Source organism: Dipodomys merriami, unplaced genomic scaffold (genome assembly GCF_024711535.1).
Source record: "Dipodomys merriami isolate MVZ:Mamm:240054 unplaced genomic scaffold, mDipMer1.0.p SCAF_3, whole genome shotgun sequence".
NCBI lineage: Eukaryota > Metazoa > Chordata > Mammalia > Rodentia > Heteromyidae > Dipodomys > Dipodomys merriami.
Window position 1 is genome coordinate 59,634,990 of NW_027204492.1, and position 10,846 is coordinate 59,645,835.

Genomic DNA, 10,846 nt, shown 5'->3' on the forward strand with positions numbered 1-10,846 from the left:
AAGTATTGTAAGTGTCATTCATCTCTTAAGTTTAAGAATTAGAAAATATCACCTGCTCTATCTCCATTAAATGATGTAATGGAGATCTTTACCAGTGGAGCAAAACAAAGATTAAAAGGAATGCAATATGTAAGAACTGCATTTGTCTTTCAATAATAATATGATTTTACATAAAGGAAACATTAAAAGAATCTATAGATAGGACATAGGCTGAAGATGTTGGACAGATGGTACTCACTTGGCATCTCTTTAGAACAGCCAGAATAGCTGGAGACCAGCCACCCTTTGTGGTGAATGATGGATAGAAGATATTGAAGTTTTCATGCTCCACAGGTAGAAACTTACAAAAATAGAAAATTAGAGATCAGAACCAAAGGAGAGACTTAGTGCTTCAGAATGTAGAGCATGCAGAACATGGGCAGACACTGAGATGAAATAAAGATGTAAGACACAGGAAAAGGAAAAAAGAAACCATACACACTACTGTGTTGACTGTAAAGTAGTCCATTCAATATGGAGTTTCCCTAAAAATGTAAAAAATATAGCTATCATAAGACCATCTATGCACAATAGAGAAATCCATACATAAATATATGTCAGAAAAATTCATGATAGCCAAGTTATGAAATCAGACCATCAGTGGATGAATGGATAAAGAATGGGGCACATATATATATACTATATATATATATATATATATATATATATATATATGCAAAATGAACTACTATTTTCCCACAAAGAAGAATGGAATGTTGTTGTAAGAAAATGGAATTGGAGATCATCTTGTTGAATAATATAAACAAGACAGCATAATACTGCATATTTCCTTTCATATGAAGAGTTTAAGAGGAAAGGACAAGAAAACCAAAGTGGAAGATAACTAGTGGGATAGTGAAAGGAAGGAAGAGGATAATGGAGAATATGGTCAAAGTACTGCATATATATATGAAAATGTTATAGTAGAGCTTATTATTTTTGTATATTTTTGTATACCCTAGTAAAAAAAAGAGAAAGAAATAAAAGATAGAGAAACAGAAAACATAACTTTTAAATAAATACTTTTAAATAAAAAGAATAAACTTGAATAACAACATATTTTATTTAATATATATTCAAAATTAAAATCTATTAGCACAATAAAGTCAGAACTATCTGATATCTTTAAATGGCTCCATCATTTTAATCATTTTATTATTAATATTGTGTGGAAGATGGAAAACTATTCATTCATATAACATTTTGGGACAAGTGGAATGTTGGGATCTAAAGTAGTGTGTTTGGGTGGCAAGTGGACATGTCATGGACTTTTGATGGCTAATCTTCATTGTGAACTTTATGCAATTGAGAGATGGCTGAGAGGGAACTTAATAAAGCACCTTTTATATGTCAATGATGGCATTTCCCTGAACAATTCAGTCATGAAGCCTCTGACCACATGAATAGATTAATCAGCTGGTGAATGCATAACATGATGGAATTCTTGGAACATGGTGAGTGGTAGGAAGTGGTCCTTTGAGGGAGATAGCTTATGTGGGGAGATGTGATTCTGGGCTATATCTTTCTTTGGTTTCTTCCTGTTCTCCCTTCCTTCTGGTTTATGACCATCATAATAATAACTGTTCACTGCACTCCCTGACATAAATTGACCCCTTTGACACTATGAGTCAAAATAACAAGTTTTTATGTTATTTTCTCTTGTGTATGGTCATGGTCATGCTAATGCATCATACAAATAATACAAATAATACAAATCTCTTAATATTGAAGAAAGTTTACAAATTTGCTATTATCTGGGACATAAACCAAGTACAAACAATTTCATCAATGCATATTTGCAAAGCAAGCAAAATAGATAATTAACTGGAAAATCAAAAGGGAAAATGAAAGTTAGCAAATTGTGAAATGTACATTAGCAAATTTATTAAAATTAAGAAATACACTTGTATAAAATCCTGTAGTCAAAAATGAAAACAAGAAAAACTAAAAAATATTTTTCCAAATAAAAATGAAAAAGTATATTCACATTCTTATTGTTTTGCTTGAAGTGAAACTTACAAATTTCAATGTACATATTTGAAACTGATGAAAAATGAAAACCTACTTCTTGGGACCTCAAAACATTATAAAAGAAATGAAAACATATGGTTATTAACATAAAAATCTAACAAAGTGGAAAATTAAAAACAGTAAGACCATACCAAAAGGTTGTAACTTAAAAATGTTATTGCTTTAAAATGTTACTTAATCTTCTAAATCTGTAGCAACAATGATGAAGAAAACAGAAATAACAAATTCAGCAGTATCAGGAAAGAAAGGATAAAAAAACTATTCTGGAAATTCTAGAGCAACATGTGGTTTTAGATGAAATGCTAAATATGCCTATAAATGACAAGTGCAAAAAATGCCTATAAATGACAAAATAGTAGAGGACACCAGGGAAGAATAGAAACTGACATAGATATGTATTTAAATTATTTGCTGTAATTTTCCATGTTCATTCAATAAAGTATCTCAGCCTATTTGGCTTCCTTGGTAAATTATTCTAAATATTAAAGAAAATATCTGTATATATAAATCAAAGGAAAAATATTTAATGTAACAAAAGTGGGACACTTCCAAATTTATGTTGTGGGAATAGGTTAACATCAATACATACACATTATAATCACCCTAGTGGACCAAGATGAAAAGTCCTAAATAAAATATAAATAAATCAAATTTAGTGATTTATGTACTATGTAATGTAACATGACCAAATGTATTCCATGAATCCCACATAATTCAATGTGTTTAGCGAATAAAAGAGAAAAGCAATTAGTCTAATAAATGGTTCAAATTTTAAAATAAATACTCAAAACCCATTAATGATATATTAGAGTATTAAGAATAGAAAAATTATTTGTTAGCACATATATAGAGCTCTGAGTTTGATTTTAACATTTCCATATAAGTATATATTTGGATCATATAGATTCCCACAATAACATCTCTTTCTCCTCTTGTCCCCATCCTTAATTTATATTTTATTTTCTAAACATTTACTACTTTAACATTTTTCCTTTTCTACATTGCACCTATGAGATAAATTTATAATTGCCTTCTTGAGTCTGAATTAGTTTTCTTAATGTGATATAATCTTCATTTCCACCATTTTTCCTAAAACAACATGATTTTATATTCTTTGTGAATATCTCAGATATTGTAACTTATGAGGGTAATTAAAATTGGTATCATATGTTATTATATCTCAGCTCTCATTAAAAATTACTTTGATTCTGTGGTATAGCTCTTCCTCAGATTAAAACTAGATTTTCAAATTTTATATTTTCACTTATTCTTCATCCTAACAATGTTTTATGTATAGATTTGTGGGCACTGGCTAAATTGTAGGCTTCTAATTGAAGCAGCTATGACTAGGAAGTGAAGGATTTGTAGAGTTCCTCATCCATATTCTCCCTCTTGGAATAGTTAAGTAAGAACAAAAAAGGATAAATACACAGACACACTGTGTATTCAAAAATGGCAGGTGTGTGTGTGTGTGTGTGTGTGTGTGTGTGTGTGTGTGTGTGTGTGTGTGTGTGTGTGTGTGTGTGTCTACACTCCTGGGGCTTGAACTCAGAGCCTGGATGCAGTCTCTGAGGTCTCTGAGGTTTTTTGCCTGGTACTATTGTTCTACCACTTGAACCACAGCCTCACTTCTGACTTTTTGAAAGTGTTTTGGAGACAAGAGTTTCATAGATTTTTTTTCTTCCTGGACTGGCTTTGAACCACATTCTTCATCTTGGGTAGCTACAATTATAGGCGCGAGCCACCAATGATTTTCTGAAAGTGGCAGATTTAAAAAAGGAGACATGGGGAAGTGGTGCTGTAGCTCAAGTGGTAGAGTGCTTGCTTTGAGCTGAAGAGCTGAGGGACAGCGCCCAGGCCCAGAGTTCAAGCCCCATGACCGACCAAAAAAAAAAAAAAAAAAGGAGACATGAAATTTCAAAGTACTGAAAACTGCTGCAGAGGACCAACACCTGCCTCTACCCTGAGGGATATACATTTATTTACATTCTGTATTTTGTCTTTCAACAGACTATTTTAAGAAGTGCTAAATATTATAGCTCTTATATTAGCTCATGTATTAAGAGCTTACTATGCTTTTTATATATACACATATACATATATATTTATAATGTCAGTCATTTCAGGCCCTAAATATTTTATTCCTGTTTATAGATAAGAATATTTATGTTTGACAATATGAACTTGTTTACAAAAAGTTACAGAATTTAGGCCCTGTTCCATTGACGTCCATGTCTGTATTGGTGCCAGTACAATGTTGTTTTTGTTACTATTGTTCTATAATATAATTTGAAGTGTAGTATCATGATTGTTCCAGTACTGTACTTTATGCTCATAATTACACTATTTGAGATCTGTTATGCTTTAATATAAATTTTTGGCTGATTTTCCTATCTTAGTAAAGAATGTTATTAGCATTTTAATCATTATTGCATTGTATCTTTGATTTCATTAGTATATCAATTTGCACAATATTAATTCTTCAAGGAAGTCTTTGCATCTTCTAATGTATTCTTCAATTTCTTTCTCCAATATTTTATTGTTTTCAAGAGCAGTCTTTCACATACTTACATCTAATTTTGCTGCTAGACTGGTTTCAGTTAGAAAATAGCATATTTTATCACATTGTTTTTAGAAATTTATTGCAAATAATGATTTTTCTATTTTAAATAAAGCAAATGAACTCTAAATTATTAATCCTAAATCTGTTGAGGAACAAGTAAATATCTAAGAATGGCCTTTCTTCATGACTGAATGCACAAGTGAGATGATTTTAGAATAATGAAAAGTAAAAGATAGAGAAAAAATCAAAACATCATTATCCGGGAGAAAATTCATTCATGTAGTCTGAATTTCATATTATAATTACCAATCTTATTGGATCTCAGAAATTGTTAGTTGTTTTTTGTTTTGGGGTTGTTTTTTTTTTTGCTTTCTGTTATTTCTGAGACTCATTTTGTTTTTTCAGAAATACGTTTGTGTCATATTCCAGTTTTTATTTGAAGGAATTAGAAGACTGCTATCATCATCAGTCTTGACTTATTCTGCTCCTGTATGTGTTCAAATGTGCTCATCTCTACATTGAATAATTAAATGGCAAAAATATTATTTGAAGTGACACTATAAGTGCCAATGGATCAGAAGTATAATTCTAAGATATGTCATTTAAGAACACTCAAAATGTACTTAAATAAAACCTTTAAATATGAGTGTATTTCAAAATGTCACAGCATTGGGTTTCCACTGCTTTTGAGACAGGGGTCTATTGTTTTGTGTACAAGCTTATTGAGTCCTCCATGGGGTGCAATTGGTAAATGTAAAGTGCACTTACTCTTTCTGTAAGAGGATACATAAGAAGCTGTGCCTGTCATTTAAAAACCCATTACAAGAAGAATAGAATAAAATGCATATTTCAGTTCAATAATCACTGAGTTTCCAGTTCCCCAAAATTCTAAGTTCACAAATGGTCTTTACTAAAAGAAAAGCAATCCATATTCCCATATGCCTCACTTTTAATTCTGCATACCACATTATCAAACCTAATTAGATCATCACTTTTCCTTCCCTATTTACCTGACATCTTACCCCAATGTTAAAGTTCCTTTTAAGCACAGATTTCTAAAATTAATTGAAAATGCATTGAGATTCCAATAAACAAAGCGGCAAAATTTCAGACATTAATTTTCAAAAACAATATCCAGATCTTAAGCTCCAAATCTTAAATATTGTAACAAGATTCAGGGTACCAAAATCAAGTATAGTGACAACAGAGGATGTACCATAAGGGTAAGAACAAAGGAAACAAAAAAAAAACCTACATAGTACATTAAAAACAACAACAACAAAGAAAGACCTCTTGGAGTTCATTTCACTTACCATCATCTTATATGGTCATTTTGAGCTTTTCTGCTCATCTGATAAAATTATCCTGGACATATACTAATTATTGCAAATGAAGGAAACCATGGGACCTATATTTCTTTGGGTCTGGCTTACTTCACTTAATATGATTTTTTTCCAAGTCTTTCCATTTCCTAACAAATGATTTTTTTTAATTTAGGGAGGAGAAGGGGAATAACAAAACGCTGAAACAAGGACACAGAATGATCCATTGCAACAATGATACCCACAAGACAGTATATGAGAAATGAACTTTACGACTTTGGTGGGGGAGGAATGTGAAGTGAGGGACGGAGGGAGAGAAGGGATAGTGGGAGAACAACAAAAGAAGGGGTAACAATGCTGGACAAGAAATGTACTCATTGCCTTACTCATGTAACTGTAACCAATCAGTACAGCATCTTTATAATAAAATAAAAATTTAAAAATATAACAACAGTTGAGAATCAAGTTATATACTAAAAACAAAAGGAATTATCTCATTAATCCCTTTGGGTTGGTTCTAAACAAAGCCTAATACTTAAAGACCTTCCATCTAACATAAGAAGCTGTATAAATTATAAATTCACAGAAAAGCACACATGAAGAAAGAGCATTTGACATCCTAGGACAAGAACATAATTCTCCTAAATGTCCATTCTTAAAATTTTTAAGAAAGAATAAGAGATGTACAGGACTGACAAGGCCATTATGAAGTTCAGAGCATCTTATTCATTACAAATACTGGTTTTAAAGTTGTGAGTTAGTATTAGTTTTTATTTTAATTTTTATTTTTTAATTGAAAAGGTGATGAGCTGGGGGTTACAATTACATAGGTAAGGCGATAAGTACATTTGTTGTTAATCATCATTATCGCATCCCTCTTTATCTCCCATTTACCCCTCCCTCTCCCCCCCAAGTTGTAATGTTCATATCCCACATAATTCCAAGTGAATATCAATGTTGCTGTAGTTTATCTGTTGTTCTGCTATTTCTGTGATCCCCTTCCCCTTCCCCTTTCACATATTATATTGTCTATTATGCAAAACACAAGGTACAAAAAATTAAGATAAATAAATAAAGAAAAACAACAACAATACAAGGTCTAATGAGAATCTCTTGTTTACATAAGTTGGAGTTCATGTTAATATGCTTCATTATATATACTCCTTTGCACTAAGCACTTGGGTTACTGAGATCCCCTCTTAAGAATATCATATACATATTCTAGTTCTTACAAATGAGGGAGATCTTGTGACCTGCTTTTCTTTGGGTCTTGCTTACTTCACTTAATATAATTTTTCCAAGTCTTTCCAATTATTTATAAATATAACAATGTCATTCTTTCTGATGGAAGCATAGAATTCCATTGTGTATATGTACCACATTTTCTTGATCCATTCATCTACTGAGGGGCATTTGGATTGGTTCCATATCTTGCCTACAGCAAATGAAGCTGTGGTGAACATCTTCATACTGGTGACGTTAGCATGGAAAAGGACATAGCTAGCAAATATATCAAAACCCCACAGACTGGGAGAAGATTTTCACCACATATACAACAAACAAGGGTCTCATATCTAAAATATACCAACAGCTCAAGAAATTAAATTCTCCCAAAACAAATCCCCAAAGAATCAACCACCCCATTAAAAATTGGGCTAAAAACCTTAAAAGAGACCTCTCTGAAGAGGAAATACCAATGGCCAAAGAGACACATGAAGAATTGATCAACATCTCTGGCTGTGAAAGGAATGCAAATACAAACAACATTGAGATTCCCCCTTACACTAGTTAGAATATCCATAATTAAAAAATCTAACAACAGATGCTGGAGGGGATGTGAACAAAGGGGAACGCTACTACACTTTTGGTGAGAGTGCCAACTTGTTCAACCACTCTAGAAAGTAGTAGAAGTTCCTCAAAACACTACACATAAAGCTCCCCTATGACACAGCAATCCCACTTCTGGGAATCTACCCAAATGAGTTAGTATTCTTATAGAAAAAAAATCCCAATCTTTTCCTCTAAACTGGTGCCAAAATTGGAGTTATTAGAAAGATAGATACATCTTGAGGCAGAGTACAGAAAATTTACCATAATAAGGTCTATATAATATGCTACTTGGCCATTAACTTTACAGTAATAAACACTAGGGTATTAAATATTTTAACTAAAGAGTAAGCCTTTATATTAAGATCATTTTTTGCTACCAAATTCTGGGATCTGAAGATTCTCCTTCCCAAACATGCAACAAAATTCGTGAAATAAAATGATCATCAATTAATACAATGAATTTGACAAAAAAGAAAATAAGAAGGTAATGAATTATACAAAGGAAATCATGAGTATTTATTATCACTGGAAAAGAAACAAAGCAAAATGGAACTGATGAGGAGCCTTCAATAGCCCTCTCCCTAAATATAGAACAAACTACTGTTTCAGTGCAAACAGAAAAATGTCCAGGGTTTTTCTATATGTACATGTATATCTTCATTAACCTCACCCTGTCTATCACTCTCCTCAGTTTGCAAAACAATTTCAGCAGGTTTCATTACCTATTTTCAAAATAAACTACTTCAACCATAATCATCCTCATATACACTCTCCATGCACCCTCCCCAACTTTCCATTTCTGAGCCTGTTTTGCTTTCCTATCATCCTTTTTTTAAAAATCTATTTTAATTGTATCAAAAGTTTCCACCATGAAGACTTGCATATATTATATTTTATTCAAAATAGTCTTCTTTATTGCTTTCACTTTCCACACTCCCTGGTGAGCAACTTTTATTGAGATTCCTATTTGCATAATTGTAGTATATTTAGAAATTAATCACCCTCTATCATTCTTTTTCCTCTTTTAATGCTTTCTAACTTCTTGAATAGTCTACTAATGTTTACAACTATTTTATACATATATATTCATAACCACATATGTCTTTCACACCTAGCTCCAAAAATGAGTGAAAAGATTTGAAATTCAGCTTTTTGAGCGTGGCTAATCTCACTCGACATGATGATCTCCCATTTTATTTTCACACAAAAATGATGTAATTTCATTTTCATTTTCCTTTTTTACTCATCTGTTTGGGCACATTGGCTCATTTTACAGTTCAGATATTATACTCAGAGCTGCAGTGAATATAGCCAACTTTTTTTCCTTGAATAGGGTAAATAATGCTATGGTAAGGTCAGGAGGCAGGTCGATTTATGCCTAGTCAAACAACAGATGAGAAATAATAAGTACCAAAGAACTCGTACCAGTTCAATATTAATATATGTAGTGACTTCAGTTGTCAAGGACATATAATTAACTGAGATGCTTCATCTTTAAAGGAAATCCAGAACTGTTTACTATATTAATAAGTTCAAATAAGCATGAGCTGCTTATTAGGATAAAGGTAAGTTTTCTAATTTTACCAATTTCAAAAATATTAGGAAGGAAAATTGACATTGATCAAGATGCAACATAGTCACAAACTGCTTTGTTGAACAGTAACTCCTTTGTACAACTACTTAAAGACAAGAAAAAAAAATTTCTTTTTGGGTCCAGTCGTGGGGCCTGAACTCTGGGCCTGGGCGCTGTCCCTCAGCTCTTCAGCTTAAGGCTAGCGCTCTACCACTTGAGCCAGAGTGCCACTCCCGGCTTTTTTCTTTTTGCTTATGTGGTGCTGAGGAATCAAACCCAGGCCCTCAGGCATGCAAGGCAAGCGCTCTACCACTGAGCCAACTTCCCAGCCCAAGACAAGAAAATATTTTAAAAAAGAAACCAAATATTAAAGAAATAAAAGTAGGTAACTTGGTAATTTAATAACTTCAGATGACTTTGGGAGCTTAGGTATATTTGCCCTTTTTAAAATCAATAACTTAATTTGAAATTTAAAGCCATTTTAATGAGCATTCTGCTAGCAACAGCTTGATTTGGGAGCGGAGCTTGTACAAACAAAAGTAATAAAAGCTTTTAGATATCTACAAAATAAGGAAAAAACTAAATTGCAGTTCACTATAGACTTATTACTATCTTGATGTATATTTGAATTTACAAACATGTATGTGAACTTGACTAAAAATAAGTTAAATAAATAAAACATAAGATCACCATGTAAAGCTTCTGAGACTAAGAAAAGTCATGTCAGACACTGTAAACTTGAGAAATGAAAATTCTTATTTATGTATAGTGTCACTATTATGCAAATAATAAAGGTTTGACAATATTATTTATGTATTTATATTTAATGTATCTATCTATCTATCTATTTATACATTTATTGTACCCATTCTTGAACTTAAATTCAGGCCCTGTCCCTGAGGATTTTTCTCAAGGCTAGTGCTCTAACACTTGAGCCATAACTCCACTTCTGACTTTTTGATGGTTAAGTGGAGGTAAGAGTGTCAAAGGGTAAACCAATTCAGCAGTGATGCTCACTAGACGCTGTATTGGAAATGAACTTTACAGCTTGTGAGGAAGAGGAGTGAGGGGCAATGGGAGAAAATGAAGGAGGAGGTAACACTGTTCAAAAAGAAATATACTCATTACCTGATTTACGTTATTTTTTTTCTTGCAAGCGCAAGGCCTCAAAAAATTGGTTTAAGACTCAGAGTTGTTCCTCTCCATGGAAATCTTTAGTAAAAGGCGAAAGGTTTATGCGATCTGAAGAGAATCCAGAGTATCTGACTTACGTTATTGTAACTTCTCTGTACATCACCTTTACAATATCTTTTCTATCCAAGATGGCTTCAAACTACTATCTCAGATCTTATCACCTTAAGCGCCAAGTGGACTATAGTACTTAAATTTGAATGAACAAACTTATTCAATACCATTCTGCATTGAGTGTGAGTATATTTGTATTTTATTTAAATTCTGATGCTGTTACCAGCACAATGGCTAAAAAAC

General features: G+C 32.3%; 1 non-coding gene across 1 annotated transcript; it reads right to left on the reverse strand.

The window, feature by feature from the left end:
- Positions 1-10,504: 10,504 nt before the first annotated feature.
- Positions 10,505-10,620, reverse strand: LOC138840601 (U5 spliceosomal RNA). The gene has a single exon (XR_011376154.1). It is a non-coding gene; the product is annotated as a U5 spliceosomal RNA (small nuclear RNA).
- Positions 10,621-10,846: the final 226 nt, after the last annotated feature.